Raw genomic sequence first — 21,715 nt, 5'->3', positions numbered from 1 at the left:
TTTACCATCATGCTTTACAGTCGCTGGGTTTAATGGCCTGGCCATTGAGACCCAAGTACTGAAGGACAGAGGTTTGTCTACTTCAGTCATTCCTACCCTTATTAAAGCAAGGAAAGCGACTTCCAGCAAGGTCTATTATCACACATGGAAGACTTATATTGCGTGGTGCGAATCTTTAGGATTTCCTCCACGTACCTATTCGGTGACTCGAATATTGGCCTTTTTGCAACAAGGGGTTGAGCAGAAGCTAGCCTTGAGCACCATCAAGGGTCAAGTTTCAGCATTAGCAATCTTCTTTCAGAAACCTTTAGCTACCAAGTCCTTGGTGCGGAATTTCATCCAGGGGGTGCGGCACCTGGCTCCTCCAGTCCGCGCGCCCTTACCGCCCTGGGATCTTAATTTGGTTTTGTCGGTTCTACAGAAACCTCCCTTTGAAAACATCAGGGAGATTCCCTTGCTTACTTTATCCCAGAAGGTGGCCTTCTTGGTGGCTATCACTTCTGCTCGCAGGGTGTCAGAACTGGCTGCTTTATCATGCCAGTCTCCATACCTAGTGATTCATAGGGATAAGGTAGTACTTCATCCTAAGCCATCTTTTCTTTCTAAGGTGGTTTCAGATTTTCATCTGAATGAAGATATTGTACTACCTTCCTTGTGTCCTCAGCCCAAGCATCATCGGGAACATGCGTTGCATTCCTTAGATGTGGTTCGGGCAATCAGGGTATACCTGAAAGCTACGGAATCATTCCGTAAGACGGATTCACTTTTTGTGATCACGGATGGCCCCAGAAAGGGTTTGCCTGCATCTGCCGCGACCATTGCCAAATGGATTAGACAAACGGTGGTACAGGCTTATTCTATTAAGGGTCAGAGTCCTCCGTTCCCTGTTAGGGCGCACTCCACTCGAGCGCTCAGTACTTCCTGGGCCTTTCGCCATCAGGCGTCAGTGGTCCAGGTATGTAAGGCGGCCACCTGGTCGTCGGTACATACCTTTACAAAATTCTATAAAATTGATGTGACGGCATCGGCGGATGCCTCATTTGGCCGCAAGGTTTTGCAGGCCGCAATTTGAGGAGACCAGTGGTCTACCTCGAGGGTTTTTTTCTGTTTGTTGAGTCTCATCATTACGGATGAGCATTGTAAACTTCTAGTTGGCACCGGTTGGGCCTTCTAGATTGGGATTTGATTTCCATTTTCCCACCCCTCATTTGTGATACTGCTCTGGGACGTCCCGAAGGTGGTGTATCACCGAGGACTACGTCTGTCAATGAGCGCTAGAGAAAAATGGATTTTTGTAAAATCTTACCGTAAAATCCTTTTCTCTTAGCTCATTGACAGACGTAGTCCCCGCCCCTCTGTTTTTGAGTTGGGTTGGGTTAAAATCTCTAAAGACTGCTTTTTCACATAACTGATTTGCTGAGGCAGAGAGAGAGAGGATATACCCTCTGGGACTGCCCCTAGGGTGTGGCCAGAGCTTTTTAATTTCCTGTCTAGTCCTGCTCCTGTGGAGGCAACATAACCCGAAGGTGGTGTATCACCGAGGACTACGTCTGTCAATGAGCTAAGAGAAAAGGATTTTACGGTAAGATTTTACAAAAATCCATTTATTTTCAAATTATAACTCTTTTTAGTTAGAGTTCTACATTTATGCAAATTGCTGCAGAAACAGCAGTCAAATTAATGTGTTTGCAGTTCTCCAATATTTACCTAAACCAGAATCAACAAGTACCTTGTATATGTGAAACACGTATCTGTTTTAATTAAACTGTACCGTTGCTGCATTTTGATATATTCCATAAAGTATTTGATACGACGGCATATTGCTTAAACACAAAAGTCAATATAGAAATCCTCAAATATATGCAGTGTGATCAAGCTCGGATTAAAAGCATCTGTGTGCTTGTCAATAAAGAATTGTGATGAGTTCAGTGGCATCATATTGAAGGTGTATTAATACGCCGGATCCTATTGGCTCATCAGCTGATTGTTTAGAATGTAAATGAATCTGCTGATGGATCAAGTGACTGATGGCTTAAATTCCAATTAATCAATTGCTTCATCAGTTTCTTAATTCAGATCAAATATCTCTTGAGTGCACATAGTTCCTTCTGTGGTATTAGGAGAAATGAATGCTTTAGAACTAATTTTCATCAATCTCCTATAAATGCCAATATGTTTTTCTCTTTTGTCCCAGGTGATGACATTATAGCTTAAATGTTTGGGGATACATTACAGTGCCTTTTTAGTTAGTATGAAAGCTTAACTTTGCTTTCTGTGTTTTGAACGAAACTGTTTCTCTAGGGCACATCATGCTGTTCTTGTGTTCCTGCGCATCTTGTTGTCTGCTTAAAATTTTTATGCGCTTCCATTTAAATGATTTAAAATTAAAGTTGCCGGTATTTGATATACGTAGTTGACGTCTATTTTCCCTTTGTTTGGTGAAGGTTTGTATGCCTTCTGTCAATGATTCTTCTTGGGCTGCTACCACTACAAAGCTGCGTCCAACTATTTATGACAGGAATGTGCTCTCTTTCACAAAAGCCTATCAATTAATGTATCAACAGTCTTCTGTGTGACACTCTTACCAGCCGATCTTAATTTGATTGCCACGAAAACTATCGTTTCCTGACAACTCTTGTCAGTTATACAAAATAAAATCAAGTATTCATAAGCAGACTGTAACTGGATATCGTCAGGCAGATTTAATAATTCAGTTTTACTGAGGATTAACTGGCATTTGTTGTAGCTAATGTTCGCCTGTGTAAAAAATTTATTGAAACAAGCCTTTAGAGAGATAAAGAGAAGGTAGACATAATATTTTCCCTGAGTCAGGTTTTCCGCTTTTGTGAAGAGGGCATGATACGGAATAGTGGTGTTTGCTTTTCTTACTACATTCAGGTTTACAGATTGGAGAATACTATATATTTATTTTTTGTGCATTTCATTTTTATTTGAGTATGTGGTTTCATATATTAATAAATTACACTTTATTAGTTAATGATCTTACATGGTCTCATATTTGGTAGAAATTCTATAGTAAACCAGGAAGAAATCCCTGAAGGGGATTTCCCCCAAAAAGGACGGGGAAGGAGGATGTTTTAGATGCCTATGGGGTAGCTAAACTCATAGTAAGTATGTAAAGCAATAGAAATATAAAAGAAAATAACATTTATTTCAAAAATTTCATAAAATCTAATATGGAAAATTAGAAAACAATCACAGGGGTGTGACATACATTTTATAAAAACAACAATACATCGTCAAAGGGAGCATATACCATGTGTAATGGTATGCAAGGCAAGGAGTGTAGCTCTTTGTGGAACCCCAAACCCCTACGCGTTTCAACTTGAAAAAGTCTTCCTCTGGGGATATGTTGGTCCACAACTCCTTGTAAAACACCTCTACATGCATAATACAAAAGCTGGTAAGTGATATGCATATATGTTACATAATATGGACACATTTAAAACATATATAAATATGTGTGGAACACTTACATAAACATGTGATCCACTCCACATTGTATTACAAGTTTTGAATGATATATGCGACATAGGCTGTATAGTCTTGGCGACCCAGGGCTGCACCAGGACAGTGGTCCTAACCCAGGAACCACAAGGGGCATGGCAAGATTCTGCAGAACCAGACCTGATGGAGAGGGGGATAGAAAAAGAGAAGACAATGCAGCAGAGGGAAAACAGAAAGCAATCAAAGTTGCCAAAGGAAAGGGAAGTAGAGTGAAGTGATGGATAGCATACCTGTTCGTCCAGAGACCACACCCAATATTGGGGATCGGTACACCCCCAAAAACATTCTGTGCATAAAGAGAGACCAAGAAGGATTCAGGAAGAATCAAAAAAAGCCAGAAACAGCCAAAGCTGAAAGCCATAGGTTATTTAGGAGACCGGGATAAAAGGAAAAAAGAGAAAGGAAGAGAAGACACATAATTCAATTGGAGAAGCAAAATAATAAAGTCTGTTCTTTTTAATGTAAATAATAAAAGACCCATAGCAAGGGTTAAACATGGACAAAGTACTTATCTCTATACCAGCCTGTAACATGCACACATCCCCTCAGCCAGAGGGGAATGAGAGTTCAGGCTAGGTATAGGGGCATATAAAGTGAGAGGGAGACCACCCCCAAGTGAGAGAGCACCAATCCCTGATAGTTTCTCCACCAGAAGCTGATTCCACACAATTGGCAATTAGATGGAGGAGGATCCTCCATCCGCCCCCCGCACTGTGATCCCCACACCGTCGAACAAGGAGCCGGCCCTGAGGGTATGCACGTAGATGTGTTTTACAAGGAGTTGTGGACCAACATACCCCCTGAGGAAGACTTTTTCAAGTTGAAACGCATAGGGGTTCGGGATTCCACATAGAGCTACACTCCTTGCCTTGCATAAGGTTACATGTGCTATATGCTCCCTTTGACGATGTATTGTTTTTTTTATACAATGTATGTCATACCCCTGTGATTGTTTTCTAATTTTCCATATTAGATTTTATGAAATTTTTTAAATAAAGGTTATATTCTTTTATATTTCTATTGCTTCACATACTAACTACGGGTTTAGCTACTCCATAGGCATCTAAAACATCCTCCTTCCTGTCCTTTTTGGGGGAAATCCCCTTCAGGGATTTATTCCTGGTTTACTATATTAGTTTGGGATGGATGCCGCCAGTGAATAGTGTGAGTGGAATAAGCAGCTTTTCATGTTTTTCATGTTTTCATGTAGAACTTCATAATACTACTAGAGAGCAGGGCTATTTTGTAGCAGGAACACGGTGGGAGGCAGTTCCAGCACAGCATTTATGTAGCGGCAAGAGGTGATGGGGTGTGCTGCAGGGTTTATTGTTGCTGTCTGCTAGGGCAGGGGTCCTCATCTCCGGTCCTCAGGGCCCACTAACAGGCCAGGTTTGCAAGATAACTAAATTGCATCACAGGTGATCTAATTTGCTGCTCAGTGATTGCAGTATTCTAGTCTGCATTTCCCCAAGGTAATATTTAAAATCTGGCCTGTTAGTGGGCCCCGAGGACCGGAGTTGAGGACCACTGTGCTAGGGGATCTATTGTCACTAGGAGGATCTATTGTTGCAGCGGGTCCATTGTTGCTGGGAGTAACTATTGATACTGAGGGGGGTATATTGTTGATCAAGGATCTACTGTTGAGATTGCCGTCTACTGATGTTGGCTGCTGAAAGATCTATTGTTGCTGGCTGTGTGTTAGCACCACAAAATGGCACTTAGTTCTGTATTCTAAAAAATAGGAATACTGCGCGGTGGTTAGGGGGTGGAACTATGGCACAGTGCTCTGAGGTGCGAAGAGGGTGGAGACAAGGGGTGACTCGGAATAGGGAGTACCTGCACCTATGTCCTGAGAAAAAAAAAGTCCCACTAGAGAGTAATATTAGGTTAATTAGATGCTTTTTTCAGGGTTTTGCTTGTGTGGCCTGTTGTTGGTCTGAATGCTTTGATCACGTTTTTTTTTTTTTAATCTGCTTTCAATGGTTGGCCTATGTCCTGTCTACACGTCTTATGAGCTGTAGGAAAAAAACAAGCTCTGTAAGTAGAAGTGGCGGAAGAGATTGCTCCAACTACCCCCAATTCATCCAAAAGCACAATAGACTCAAGATTTACAGTCCAACCCTGGGATAAAATGCATATGGTTTTCTACAAGGCTGTTGTTAAGAGTGTTCTGGGTTTGAATTATGGTTTGCAAAATGTCCCCAATTGGATGGGCTTGTACCACTTCAACTAATCCCTCTATAGTTAACCTGCTATAAACCTGAGCAGCTCAGACTGAAGCTGTGTATAAATTGAAGCCACCTTTAGTGAAAATTGCGTGTCAGACATTTAGTAGATCCATAGACAGCTAAAGTTTATACGCAAATTCAGCTTTCCCTGGAGACAGAAAGTTTTTGCTCATCCCTCCTGCTTCCAAAAACTTCCTCCATGTCTGCAAATGAGGCTGTCCATCATTAAGTATTTAAAGAACTGTAATGTAAGCATATTAGGTGGAAACATTTGGTGCGTAAGGTGGTTGTAAACCTCAGACGTGAAATATGAACAAAGCATGTCCCTCCACTGTGTACCCAATCCAGAGCACAAAGTGTCATTTCTATCTATGTTCTTGTTCCTCTGCTATCTGCATGAGTCACTTCTGACCAGTTTTTCTGACACCAAGAGAAAAAAAGGTGACAGGGGTGGGCTCTCCAGCTGATTAAAAGCATAAGCTCTTTTCCTGTGTGCTGTGTGAAGGGGGGGGGGTGTCCCTTCCCTCCCCTCCCCTCCACTCCACTCCACTCCACCACTCCACTCCACCACTCCAATCAGCTCTCTGACCTCTTCTCACTTTGCTCTGCAGTTTTTTTTACTCTCAGCTTTCAGCACTGTTTTCTGACAAGCTTTATAAATTCTAGACTTTGAATGGATGCAGAGAAGAAAAGACTGCAGGTAGACAGGTCCAGCTGATTTGTTTCATCTCTATGTATCAGACCAGTCACTTTACTAGGTATATGTAAGGTTTCACTACTACTTTAAAGTGACCCTATTACTACAGGGTCATTAATAAACTTGGCACACCCTGTAAAAAAAGAGTATCTGTACTGACCTTTTCAGTGGCCCGTGTCTTCATCTCTGATGCCTCTGGTCACCGTAAGTATTCACACCTCTGACTGTGTCCAATTCCTGTTCCCACACTACACGCTTTAGTTTCTTCTGCTGGCTTGTGCTTTCTGTTGTGGTTTATGAATCAGTGAGAGAAAATAGAGTGTGTGGGGACACACACTTTCATTAGTAAACTTAAAGCTGATCTCCAGGTTTCCTGTTAATTTAAATCCTTTATTTGGACCAAGTTGGTCTAAGTAAACTATTTCCTTCACTAAGTGCTTGATGAACTGTAAGTAGCTTTAGCTGTCTACAGTACGCAGTGCTTTGTTCCGGCTGTGAGACAGGCGTCCTCAATGTCATTAGCCCGACTCTCCGCCTCAGCCAGTCAGAGGAAGCTTTGTATTCATTCACAAAATACAAAGCTGCCTATGAATGGCAACTCAGACCTCCGCTATTTTCTTTTGGGTGTGAGACAGGAAGTCTCTGTCACAACCGGAACCCAGCACTGTGTACTGTATGTAGCTGAAGCACGTACAGTTCATACAGTGCTTGGAGCCAGTGCAGCAGCTTGGTTCAAACAAACTATTTAACCACTTGCCGACCGCTCACATGGAGCGTACTGCGGCAAAGTGGTTCATTATCTTCCAGCGACGTAGACTTATGTCGCGGCACTCCTCCCCTTGTGGGCGGTGCACACGCGCTGCCGGAGGCTCGCTCCTGCTGTATTCAGTCACAGCGGGAGTCGGGCCAGGGGTGGAGAGGCGGCGATCCCCGGCCCTCTTCCCCAATCGTCGGGGATCAAGTGAGGAGATCGCCCGCTTGTGTAAACAAAGCGGCCGGATCTCCTTCACAGATTACCGGATTCAGCATAGCTGAACCTGCGATCTGTGCCTGTGTCACTCAGTCCCCTCCCCCCACACACGTCAGTAAGCACCAGGCATACAATTAACCCCTAGATCACCAATAAAGTTAACCCCTTCCATTCCCGGTGTCATTATTTCAGTAACAGTGCATATGTATAGCACTGATTACTGTAGTAATGTCACTGGTACCCCCAAAAGTTTAAAAAATGTCAGTTAGGGGTCCGATCTGTCCGCTGCAATGTCGCAGTCCTGCAAAAAAAATTGCAGATCGCCGCCATTGCTAGTTAAAAAAAAAAAAAAAAATGACATAAATTTCCCGTAGTTAGTAAACGCAATAACTTTTGCGCAAACCAATCAAAATACGCTTATTGCGATTTTTTTTACCAAAAATATGTAGCAAAAAACAAATTGGCCTAAAATGTTAAAAAATTTAGATTTTTACATTTTTTTGGGGGGATTTCATATAAAAAAATATGAAAAATATTGTTATTTTTTCAAAATTGTCGCTCTTTTTATGTTTATAGCACAAAAAGTAAAAATCGCACAGATGATCAAATACCACCAAAAGAAAGCTCTATTTGTGGGGAAAAAAGAACATAAATTTAATTTGGGTACAGCATCGCAGGACCGTGCAATTGTCCGTTAAAGTAACACAGTGCCGTATCACAAAATATGGCCTGGTCAGGAATGGGGTAAAATCTTCTGGTCTTAAAGCGGTTAAAAATACGCTCATTGAGAATTTTTTTGTCAAAGACATGTAGCTAAATACATTTTGGCCTAAATATATGACAAACATTTAATATTTTGGATATTTTTTATCTGTCAAAGTAGAAAATATTGTTATTTTTTCAAAATTGTCGCTATTTTCTTATTAATATCGCAAAAAATGAAAAGCACAGAGGTGATCAAATACCATCAAAAGAAAGCTCTGTTTGTGGGAAAAAAAGGACGTAAATTTCATTTGGGTACGGCATTGCATGACCGCTCAATTGTCCGTTAAAGTCGCACAGTGCCAAGTTGCAAAAAGTGGCTTGGACGTAAAGCAGGAAAATCCTCCGGTGGTAAAGTGGTTAAAAAGGAGTTCCACCCCCCCAAAAAAATATTTAAAAGTCAGCAGCTACAAATACTGGGAAGGAGGGGGCTAACTTCTGGCTCACTTTACCATGGCGAACTGAGCCAGAAGTGGGAGCGTGTACCTGTTAATCGGTTGCCGACCGCTGTAAGTACATATACTGAGGCGGTCAGCCCCGGCCAGGCAAAGTGATGTACTGGTACATCACTAGCCTGTCAGTTGCTTGTGAGCCAATAGCGGGCGAGCGCGCACCCGCGGAGGTGTGCGCCCGCCCTGGCTCGTTCCCTGGGAAGTCCGTGCATGTGACCGGCGGACTCACGATCGTCCGCCATGAAGGGAGAAAGGCAGGCGGCTGATGTAAACAAGCCGTCTGTCATTCTCCCCTGTGTAGGAATGGTGATCATACGGTTCTTCTATGTAGGACCGTTGATCACTCTTCCTACACCAGTAGCCATGTCCAATCACAGTAAGAAGCACGCCCCTAGGGACACACTTTACCCCTCCTTCCCCAATAAAGTTAACTCCTTCCCTGCCAGTGTCATTTTGCAATAACAGTGCATATGTATAGCACTGATTACTGCAGTAATGTCACTGGTAACCCCAAAAGTGTCAAAAATGGCAGTCAAGGGTCCGATCTGTCCGCCGCAATGTCGCAGTACCGCAAAAAAAATCGCAGATCGCCGCCATTACGCGTTAAAAAAAAAAACACCAAAAATGACAGAAATCTTTCCCTTAGTTAGTAAACGCAATAACTTTTGCGCAAACCAATCAAAATACGCTTTTTGCGATTTCTTTTTTTACCAAACATATGTAGCAGAAAACAAATTGGCCAAAAATGTTAAAAAAATTTGATTTTTACATTTTTTTTGGGGGGAATTTCATATAAAAAAATGTGAAAAATATTGTTATTTTTGCAAAATTGACGCTCTTTTTTTGTTTATAGCGCAAAAAGTAAAAATCGCACAGGTGATCAAATACCACCAAAAGAAAGCTCTGTTTGTGGGAAAAAAGGACATCAAATTAGTTTAGGTACAGCTTCGCACGACCGCGCAATTGTCCGTTAAAGTCACGCAGTGCCGAATCGCAAAAAAGGCCCTGGTCAGGAAGGGGGTAAAATCTTCCGAGGCTTAAGTGGTTAAAACCAGGGGTACCCCCCCCCCCCAAATGGTGCCAAATGCGTCAGTGAAGGGGGGGAGGAGGCAGATAAGTGCAGCTTCCTATTTTGGGTGGAGCTCTGTTTTAAAGTGACAAGAAACCTGGAGATCAGTTTTAAAAGTTTATTGATGTTCTGACACTCAAATTTACCAAAATTACTTCAATTTTTAGTTGTCAGGACAATGAAACATTTAGCTGGATACAATCCTTTGTCTTTTTAAATTAAGGCAATGGTCTTTCATAGCACATTGGTTGATGGGTGAGGAAAAGTCTTTTTGGTGCACAGGATAGGGATATGCAAGAAAATACATTTTTGTGCACAACAGTTGTATTAATAAATGTCGCTGTCCTGGAACATATTGGCAATTAACTTTATTTGCTCTGTAAAAACACAACTTACAGGTATCAGGAGTTTATAATGATGATAATCCTGTATGGATAAATTGCTATTCAAAGCTTAATTTTTTGCAGTCCACTCGTTACTATTGTTATTATTAATAATGATGATAATATGGAAAAAAAAATCCTAATAAAGATAACATTGAATATTATAGTCTAAATTAAACAGTCAGATATTTTTTTCTATCAACAAATTTCACGTATCGCCATCCAGTAGGACTTTCATGTCTAGACTGTATTAATTCAGGAGGAGTTTTGATGAGTATTAATGATTTTGGGTTCAGTGTTGGTGAGTGCTATTGAGAGCTAACTTGGCACAACACAATCTGTCTCTTCTGAATAAAAGGGAAACGGGCTATGAGATAAGTTATTGATGAAATTAACTGCTGAAGTGGAGAGGAAATGCAGTAGGCCAATACATGTCATACTGTGCAGTCAACCGTTCACAAGAGCCACATTGGTCTTGAACCATATTGATCTAAGCTATAATTCTAAATGAAATTGATGGATGGAGAGAAACATAAAGCATCACAGGCATTGCTTTATGGAAAGGAAATATTATGGGCATCAAATAGTTAATACACTGAAAGTACTTATCAATGTATGACATTAATACTGACATTCCACTACATTAAAGTGCTCTCAAATTGTAATAATAGTCACATAAAACATGACAAAGTGCCAAATGACATGCTTCACTGGAAACTATAGTCTTTTTACATTGGTTGAGGTGTGGATTTGTATGAGGACAGCCCTGTCTGCTTGTTATATATAAGCTAAGCTTGTGTATTGAGTATAGCACAGTGAGTGTACTTTACTGTTCCTCTTTCTGATAATCTATCAGCCTGCATAAACTTATTGTAAACAATATATGCAGCTCTTCCTGTCATCATTTGTTTTCTCAGGACTCTGCGCTTACTCATTTTGCAGCTAACTTCTATAGGGATAATTTTCTACGTATGATACAGTCATGAAATTATGGAAATGCAAGCATGTAAATTGTGGAAATCATATCGATTTTTTTTTTTTACTGCACATTTCAATTAAACATAATAGCTTTAAGGCCTCATTTACACTTGTGGTTGTGTTCACTGCCTTTCAGAAAAGCGATGTGTAGTGGATCGCTTTTCAGAGGCATGTGACAGGCAGCTTGAAGGTGATTTTCTGCCTCCTTATCGCCTGTTGTAACAGGTGGCAGTACTGCATGCCAAGTGTTACCTGTGATATAAATGTTGCCACATTGCGGTGGCCATATAAACTTGTGGCTGGGAGGTCGAGGGGAGGTAAAACCATGACCACCTATTTTTTACCACCCATGTAAATGAGGTCGTAAAGTAATACTAAAGTCTTTTTTTTTCTTTTTCTTTAAAAATACCAAACATGTCCTACTTACCTGCTCTGTGTAGTGGTTTTACACAGAGCGACCCAGATCCTCCTCTTCCTGGGTGCCTTGCTGGCGCTTCTGGCCCCTCTCCCCTGCCGAGTGCCCCCACAGCAAGCAGCTTTCTACGGGGCACCCGAGCCAAGCTGCTGCTCTGTGTGTCTATTCAGACACAGAGCAGTGATTCCGCCCCGCCCCTCTCCTTATTGGCTTATTGACTTTTATTGACAGCAGCAGGCACCAGTGGCGCCTGCTGTGTGTTTTAGCCAATGAGGAGGGAGAGTCTCGAACAGCCGAGTCTCTCGTGCAACATTGCTGGATCGAAATGGGCTCAGGTAAGTATTGGGGGGGCTGAGGGAGGTGGCTGCACACAGAAGGTTTTTTTATCTTAATGCATAGAATACATTAAGATAAAGAAAACCTTCTGCCATTAGAACCACTTAAATGTATACTTGCTGAATTTACAAACTTACAATTTATACTCTCAAAGAAATATAAAAATATATGATACCTTTTTACAATTCATTGCGAGGTCGTGCTTTTTGGTAGCCACTGCATTACAGCCTTTTGTAATTGTACCGAGCACAGGGAACAGGGGAAATATCCTGATGTTATCAATATACCCTTTGTTTGTTCCATGCTTCATTCTCTACGTTTGTTCCTGAATGACTGATCTAATCAAATGAAACTAGATCAGCAAGCTTTAATAGTAAGGTCTTTATTAATATCATGGTGTAGCTTTTTGTATATATGCACTTTATTATTTTTTTTTTTTCTTTCCACATTTATATCATACTCCTATGGTGTATTTTTTGTGGCATTCCTTTTATTGTCTTTAAAGAGGTATTAAACCCAAAACCAAAAATGTATTATATTACAGAATACCAATCATTAGATGTGGTGTCTATTAGTTTTCTTTTTGTTTAGACTTTTCTCCTCTGTTTTTAATTTGTGATGAGGCCAATAGCACATCTCCTGTGTTAGAGTGCCCCCATAGAGGAATACATGAGTACAAGGGGCACCTTTGGACAGCAGCATTGTCAGTCGGGGGGTGGGGGGAGGTTGTAAGTGTTAGAAGTACTAGTAGATATAAATACCTTAACAAATTGAAGCCAAATCCCAGCTAATATTTTATATTCAATGACAGCAAACATTTTTTTTGGGATAAAGGCTTTACTTAAAGAGGAAGTAAACCCTCCTCTGACACTTTTACCTATAGGTAAGCCTATGATAAGGTTTACCTATAGGTACTGTAAATATCTCCTAAACATGTACCGTCACTGGCGCATGCGCTCTGAAGGAACGGCCGCTGGTTCCGTTCCTTCAGAGTCCCATGCCCTGACTGATGGCTCCCGCGCGTGCGCGGGAGTGATGTCACCGCGGCTCCGGCCAATCAGATGGCTGGATGCCGCGATCCCGGAAGACAGGCGACTGGACATGTCGCCCGTCATACAGCTAAGCGGACGGCACGGCGGGGGCTCATTCTAAGGTAAGTATTTCATAATGAGCTAGTATGCGATGCATACTAGCTCATTATGTGTTTTTCTTTCAGGTCGAAAATAAAAAAAAATTTCGTATGGGTTTACAACCTCTTTAAATAAATATAAGCTGGTCATCCTGAGCACCCCTGTCAGTGTTACATGGTCTGTCTTATCCCTGTAACTGCAAGAGAGCATTTATTTTGGAAAAAAAAAACCAGACTTACTGGCAAGATCACCAGATGGAAATAGAAGAAAAAAGGAAACAAATGCAGCTATTACATCAAGGAATTGGTAAGCTGCAATACAATAAATGTTTGCTTTTGGGCTTAATACTGCGTTAGGTCACGCTTGGCTTTAGCTTTCATTGCTTTTGTTAGAAGTAGTGCAACGGTCAGGGCTAATCTCTGATAGCACTTCTGGACACATGTTCATGTATGTCTCAGTTACAGTTCCTGATGTAGACCCAATGGGATTGTCTACCGTGCACAGCTCCACCAGATTTTGCACTCTCCCACTTTAGTAAATCAACCCCTATCTGTGTCAATGCCATAAAGATACTATGACAAACCCATGACACATATTAAAATGAATATTTTCAAACAGAATATTGCGTATCCATATAGTATGGCAAGTTTTCATACATTTTATGATGCCATTTTTTAAAGGACAAATTGTAGTTTTCTAGACCCTGCATAGCATAGATAAAAGAAATGTGTTAAAAAAAAAAATTATATTTTCTGAAACAAATATACTATGATTCTTTTGGCTTTTGTTTTATGAATTTCAAAACGTTCTTTCATTTGGTGGTCAGGTTGTTGCTAATTAGCTGACAGTTTTGTGAAGTTCAGGAAGAAGTAAAACTACATTTGAAAAAAACATTGTATTACCCAGCTTGTAGGCTTTGTGATCTTTTCCGTAGGAAGCTAGACATCTTTAATGAAGTGAATGTAATATGCCAATCTAGTTCACTGATATAAGGGATGAAATGACATATCATGTTAAAAGACGATATCAAGAGACATTAGATATGTGGCCACTGTTCCTCTTTATTCTCTTCCAAGCAGCAATGTGTCATATAGTGATTAGGTGTTCATAAATTTAGTGAATCTGCAAATTCTTCTAGTGATTTTGTGAAAAACAGTCTGGTTGTTTTTCTAAGGGCAAATAGTTTTGCAAGAAACTTTTCCCCAGACCTTCATAAATGAGGTGAAGCTCTGCTGACTTACATTATCCAAACATGCAAACAAAAATGCTGTTTTTTTATTTTTCTTGCATGTGATTGGATATTCTTTACAAGGAATACTTTCACTGCATTCAGTAAACTCTGGGAAAAATTCACTTGCAAAGTGCAACATGAATAGTCTATTTGTGTTCAGTAAATCAACCCCCTTATCACCATCTTTAACCACTTGCCGACCAGCCGCCGTAGTTTTACTGCGGCAGGTTGGCTCTGTTACGCGAAATGGCGTACCTGTACGTCGCTTCGTGTAAAAGATAGTGGGGGCGTGTGCACGCAGCTGGAGGCACGCACACATGCCAATTGGCCAGAGGGTGAGCCAATCAGCAACTGCGATCACTCCCCATGGAGACAGAACGGCGGTCTGCCAATGTAAACGGGCCACTGCTCTGTCAGAGATGAACACAAAGATCCTGTGTTCCTCCTTTTTAGGAGCACAGGTCTCTGTGTTCATCCAGTGAGTACAACCCCCACACATTTAGAAAGCACTCCCTAGGAGCACACTTAACCTTTTGCATGCCCCTGGTGTTAACCCCTTCCCTGCCAGTGTCATTAGTACAGTAACAGTGCATATTTTTAGCACTGGTTACTGTATAATAATGTAATTGAAGAGACAAGAACTCACTGCTCAAGGTGGTGTGATTGCCTGATGACTCACACCGGTGCATGCCCCGGCTCGCATCATTAGTGATTAAGCACACAGTCAGTGTGTGAAACGCGTCTACCTTGTCATGATTGTCATATTTGGATATCCAGTCAATAAATCTGGATTTTGACTCAACCTGGAGTGCTGCCAATTCCTTTTCCTTTATACTGTAGTAATGTCACTGGTCCCCTCAAAAATGTCAGTTAGGTGTCTGACCTGTCCTCCGCAATGTCACAGTCCAGCTAAAAATCGATAATCGCCGCCATTACTAGTAAAAAATTTATAAATATAAATGACATAAATCTATCCCAAAATTTGTAGATGCGATAACATTTGCGCAAACCAATCAATATACACTTATTGGGATTTTTTTTACCAAAAAATATGTTGCAGAATACATATTGGCCTAAATTGATGAAAAAAAATAGATTTTTACATTTTTTTTATTGGGAATGTTTTATAGCAGAAAATATTTTTTTTTTCAGAATTGTCAATATTTATTTGTTTCTAGCGCAAAAAATAAAAACTGCAGAGGTGATCAAATACCACCAAAAGAAAGCTCTATTTGTGGGGAAAAAAAGGATATCAATTTTATTTGGGTACAGCATCGCATGACTGCAATTGTCAGTTAAAATAACGCAGTGCTGTATCGCAAAAAAGGTCTGGTCATTAAGGGGGTAAAACCTTCCGGTCCTTAAGTGGTTAAAAGGCTTGCATTTTTCTAAAATTGATATAAATTTTCAAGATACACCTCTGATTGGCTATATCATTTTTCCAAACACAGCAATAAAGAATGTTTATTTTTTTTTGAAAAACAAAAATGGTAAGAGAAGGAGGGAACAGTGTGAAAATTAGAGTGAGAGAGGAATGCTATGTTGCTGAAACCTGCATTTTTTTTTTTTTTTTTTTTAAAGAGGGATTCTAGTATTATTACAATTAGCTAAGTGAAGCCTTTTTATAAAATTAAGGGCATTTACACACAGGTGCGTGAGCCTCTGCAGTGTACATTCTAGCATATTTCTTCTTCTAGGTTGCAGCATACAGCCGCCCATAGACATGCATAGGTGTGCACAGCTGTATACACTGGTGCCCGTGTAAACACAAGTATAGTTTACGGATGTATGGGAAAAATCTGCATGCTCCTGCATATACTATACGCTATACACCTGTTTATGTTGCACATGCTCAGACGTCCATGTGCAAGAGGCTTCTTGCATGAAAAAAGTGCACCTTTATCATCAGAACTTCATTCAGCTATTAACATGTACTGAACTTGTAAACGTTGGGCTGGTCATCAAAAATACTGTTGCCTCATGCCAACTAAGATTGGATGCATTTCAACATTGCATACTAAAGAAAGGACATATACATTTGTTCTGTAGTTCAGTATATAAAATATAATGTAATTAAGTCATTGGCTTGTGTCGGGGCCAGGACAAGTATCAGGATAATTATATAGTACAAATACAGTAAACCAAATTCAAAACTATTATTTCTCTGTCCATTTACAGACACAGCTGCTGATCTTCATAACCATTGGGTTATACTGCCCCTTACAGGGTAGGACACTAGCATGAAAATAATCTGGCTATGCCTATGGGCACTCCCATGGGGTATACTCCCTCTCCCTGCTATAGGTACTCAGTTTTCTTCTGCATAGTCAGGAGTAAGGACCTAGTTCCTTGCTGGGATCTTTTCTTTTTAGATATAAATTTTTTCTCCTGGATTTTTCCTGTGAGATCAACTGCTGGACTGGGCGATGGCCTGGATAATCTAGATCCAGTGGTCACTCCAGTCTGGCCAGCAATCGTACGCAGACCTCAGCTTCGCACTAGGTCAGTCGCGACATAGCCCCACTGGACAGGGCTGGCCTGCGAGTTAAACGCCTCGAGAGGTCGCATGTAACCTGGTCTCGGCCAGAGTTGTAATGTTCCTCCTGGCCGACAGCCCCCCATTTTGATGGAGAGGGGTTCTGTCTGGAGCGGTGCCCACCTGGTTCATGGTATGGTGAGTAGCACTTCCCCCCTTTCCCCCTGGAGGGTTTTGGGTTGGACGTGGGCCTCTCCTTGGGATGGTCAGGCCCCCAGGTTCCCTTCCTTCCTGTCAGCACCCTCCTTTCATCTGTCCTCCATCCTACCCTAAAACAGTGGCGGCCATGTCCGTGGAGCCCTGTGAGAGGTGATTTTGGCGGTAGGAGCCCCTCCTTATCCCCTGGTGCTGACTTCTTGATCCTTGCACTTCCTGATCGCCACAAGTGCAGTGCAAATTATCCTGGTGGCTGCAGGTGCATGTTTCTGCTGGTTGGTGAGTCTGGTGGGGTTCTCTCCCTCTGGTGGGGATCGCTTGGTGCTTTATGCCTGGTGACCGGGTGGTGCTGCCAGCGCGGTGGGGGTTGTCCCTTGCATTGTTTTACACCTTTTTTTGTGGGATCCCCCTGGTGACACATGGAGCCTTTGGAGCACATCTCCCCACCTGATCCCCTCTCTGAGGCTGTTGGGCCCTCTGGGTTCCAACCATCCATCGATGCACCAACGTCAGGCCTGGAGTTTTTTTGTGTCCCAGGTGGAGGTGGTTTTCGGGGGGCGAGGGGCTAGCAAAATGCACCCCCTCTGGCCTTCCCCTGCCTCATTTGTCTCATCAAATCCTGAATCTGATTCGGCTCCTGCAGACGTGGATCACCCTGTTGGGTCTGCAACCACGTGCCTGGAATCCTCTGATAGTGAGAATGATTCCTCCACATCTGCAAACGTGCATGAAAAGGCGCTGCTGGATGCACTGATTGTATCTGTGCGTGAGACCTTGAAGATGGGCTATGCAGCTGGGACAGATTTGCAGGTTCCCTTTGACACTCACAAGCCACCCAGAGCAGCAAAGGTGTTTCCTTTCCCTGCCTATTTTGACAAAACTGTCGATAAAGAGTGGGGATGACCAAAGTATCTCCTTGGGGTCCCTAAGCGATTTTCTAGGTGTTACCCCTATGAGGTGTGGACTGTGCCACCAGTGGTGGACCAGATTGAACAAGGCAACCATGATTCCAGTTGAAGAGTCCCTGGCCTTTAACCTCCCTGGCGGTATGATTCTTTTGGATTTTAGGTGCTGAAAGTGGTACCATTATTTTGCATGTAATTCTTGTGAATGAGCAGCCCAAACCAACTGTATACATTTATTATATATATATATATATATATATATATATATATATATATATATATATATATATACATTAGTGTTAGCGGTTTGTTATGCCAACGGGGAATCGCGGTACTGGGCTACTTGGAAGACTTCCTTCTGTGAACGGAGTCTCCTACTGCTCTTGTGGAAAACCTTTTCAGTAATCTGCTCTGGTTCTGTCCACAAAACTTGACTATCTGGGTATGACTCTGGACTCAGCCTTAGCCAGAGTGCTCCTTCCTTTGGACAAACTCCAGAAATTGCAGGCTGCAATTTGTCTCCTGCTGTCCAGCTGATGGTTATCCCTCTGGACTTGCATGCAGGTGCTGGGCCTAATGGTGTCTACCTTTTGAGGTGGTTCTGTTTGCACAGTTCTATACGAGGTCCCTGCAAGGGGAGATTCTGGCCAAGTTGGGCAAGACTCCACAGTCTCTGGACAATCATATCTGGCTGAGTCCTGGAACAAAGGAGTCCCTGATATGGTGGCTTCTCTCTCCGGCTCTTCATTTGGGAAAATTCTTCCTCCCCTTGTATTGGTTACCACGGATGCCAGCCTGTCCGGCTGGGGATGCGTCCTCTGCAAATATTGTGCTCAGGGGATCTGGACACTGGAAGAGTCCAGACTATCGATCAATGTCTTGGAACTCTGAGCGATCAGACTGTGTCTGGACCATTGGATGGATCGTCTTCAGGGATGCTCAGTGCCCATTCAATCGGACAATGCCACGTCCATGGTTTATGTCAATCACCAGGGGAGCACAAGAAGTTTCCTGGCAGCTCTGGAAGTAGCAGGCATTCTAAGGTGTGCAGAACAGTTTGTTCCAGCCCTCTTCACCGTACACATTCTCGGGTTAGAAAACTGGCTGGCAGATTACCTCGGTCGGAAGGCGTTGAACCAAGGGGAGTGGTCTCTTCATCCAGAGGTGTTTCATCAGTTGTGTCTCTGGTAGGGCATCCCCGAAGGTGGATCTGTTGGCGTCTCGGCTCAACAGAAAGGTGAAGCGGTTTGTGGCTCGGTCACGGGATCCTTTGGCGGGCGCGACAGACGCGCTGTGGCCCCTTGGGATCAGTATTGTCTGATTTACGCCTTCCCTCCTCTCAAGCTTCTGCCAAGACCTCTATGCAAGATCGAGGCAGAAGGGATTGCAGTCATCTTAGTGGCCTCGCCAGGCTTGGTACGCCAATCTGGTGAGACTGGTCGCTGATGTTCCTTGGAAGCTTCAGCTTAGCGAGGATCTGCTGTCCCAAGGACCAATCTTGCATCCTGCTTTCCAGTTGCTGGCTTTGAAGTTTGTCCTCGCTCCTTCTCAGGACTCAAATATTGACCTTGCCTTCAACGGGGGGGGGGGGGGGGCATTGAACAGAAAATGGGCTTGAGTACCATCAAGGGCCAGGTGTCGGCTTTGGCGGTTTTCTTCCAACTAACCTTTCTTTAGGGTGTCTGACATTTGGTTTCTCCAGAGTGGTCTCCATTGCCGCCTTGGGACCTTAATTTGGTGCTTCTCAGTCCTCCAGATGCCCCCCTTTGAGAATCTTTGGGAGATTCCCTTGCTTACACTGTCTGTTGATTCACAGAGATGAGGTGGTTCTTTGCCCCTGTCTGTCGTTCTTGCCAAAGGTTGTCTCTGATTTCCATTTTAATAAAGACATTGTGTTGCCTTCCCTGTGTCCCAAGCCTAAACGTTCAAAGAAAATTGCCTTGCATGCCTTGGATGTGGTCTGGGCAATTAGAGTGTACCTGGAAGCTACAGAGTCTTTGTGGAAGTCAGACTCAATTATTTGTGCGCACGGATGGACCTCAGAAAGGGTTGTCTGCTTCCTCTACGACTATTTCCAGATGGATCAGACAGACGGTTATTCAGGCCTATCCAATCAAGGGTCAGGTTCCTCCTTTCCCTAATAAGGCGCGCTCTACTCGGGCGGTTAGTGCCTCCAAGGCCTTCCGTTATCAGGCCTCAGTGACGCAGGTTTTCAGGGTGGCCACCTGGTCGTCAGTGCACACTTTTACAAAGTTTTATAAAGTGGATGTGTTGACATCTGTAGATGCTTCTTTTGGCTGCAAGGTTTTTCAAGGCTGCTGGACCTGATCCTCTTCAAGGGTGTCTTGTTTTTTTCAGGTGGGCTCCAGTTGTTTTGGTTGAGGTCCTGTTGGCTACTGTTTAGCCTTGGGAATTTTTTTGCTGTTCCCACACCTCATGGTTAACACTGCTTTGGGACGTCCCAATGGTTCTGAAGATCAGGAGCTGTGTCCGTCAATGAACGAAAGAGAAAATCGGATTTTTGACTTATCGTAAAATCCATTTCTCTGATGTTTATTAACGAACACAGCACCCACCCCTCTGTGGAGTTGTAATTCTTCTGACACTGCTTGTAATCTGAGTACCTATAGCAGGGAGAGGGAGTATACCCCCTGGGACTGCCCATAGGCGTAGCCAGATTCTTTTTCTGCCTAGTGTCCTACTCCTGTAGGGGCAGTATAACCCAATGGTTATAAAGATCAGGAGCTGTGTCCATCAATGAACATCAGAGAAATGGATTTTACGGTATGCCAGAAATCCCATTATCTGTTTAATGTCTTTCTAGATGTGCATACTGGTGTTCTCATTAAGTTCTTTTTCTAAATGATTGTTTTTTTTATTGGTTTAAATTTTTCTTTTCATATCCACACCCCTTTTAGCAGCAAATGACTGCCTATGTTTACTACTTACACTTCAAGTTTCTCATCTGTTGCATCCTCTAGGATCACTGCAGTTTAAAATGAAATGACAAAAAAATTTTATTCGTGTAAACGTCAGTTTTGAAGGATTAATATGAAGTTGTAATGCCTATCAACATTGTTTAAAAAAATAAAATAAAAAAATAAAAATATATATATATATATATATATATATATATATATACACAGTATATTTATTTTTTCATTATTTATATACAGTATAAGTACAAACAAACACACAAAGTCATTAGACATTTCCCTGACATTTGCGCAGAATTGAGCCATTTTTACTCCCCAGTGCTTAGTTGCTTCGACCCAGTAATTTCCCTTTGGCTAATTTAGAGAACACATGTTTACGCACTTGGATGTCTAAGGGGAAAACGTTATTTCTTTATTGTCCATTGAGGGACACAGGAATGTAGTAATTCTTAGACAAATGGGTTATGTGCAGCTGCCTACAGAAGATGGACACACAAACAAAAAGGAAATAAAGGCCAGCCCCTGTATAACCCTATCTCAAACCATCATGCTTCAGTTTTTTGCTAGCATCTTGGGAGGTTGGATGCATTTTACTTAGTTCTGCTGAGAAAAATTCTAGATATATTCTGCAGGTGTTTTTTTTTTTTTTTTTAATAATTTGATTGTCTGTCAAGACTTTTAGTATGCTGCCTTAGCTGGTCTCTGTACAGCAGCTGTCCAGATCGTTTTCTGTCTGTACCTGGGCCAGGCTGGGGCAAAGCTGGCAAGGCTAGCCTGAAATGTGACCTTCGCATACGTGGCTCTGCTTGTGGCACTTTGCAGACTTTCTTGTACACAGTAGTTGCAGGGTGCTCTCCTGGTCTAGAGCTGTGGCAAAACCTCAGGTGTGATCCAGTCTCTGAATATTCAGGCCTATAGGTGGTGTGAATATAAAGTGGAATGTTACCTTTGTCCACTGGACTCTGCATTTTGGCACTTTCACATTGAAGGTTTCCTTCTTTAT

The 21,715-nt window shown here is 42.3% G+C and overlaps 1 protein-coding gene across 2 annotated transcripts in view; it reads left to right on the top strand.

Annotated features, from left to right (window-relative positions):
• The window catches only part of ATP9B (ATPase phospholipid transporting 9B (putative)), a 578,806-nt gene that overhangs the window by 240,304 nt on the left and 316,787 nt on the right, over positions 1-21,715 (top strand). The window lies entirely within an intron of this gene.

The sequence above is a fragment of the Pelophylax lessonae genome, assembly GCF_965119305.1.
Source record: "Pelophylax lessonae genome assembly, chromosome: 5".
NCBI classification, from domain to species: Eukaryota; Metazoa; Chordata; class Amphibia; order Anura; family Ranidae; genus Pelophylax; species Pelophylax lessonae.
This window is presented reverse-complemented; position numbering and strand designations above follow the sequence as displayed.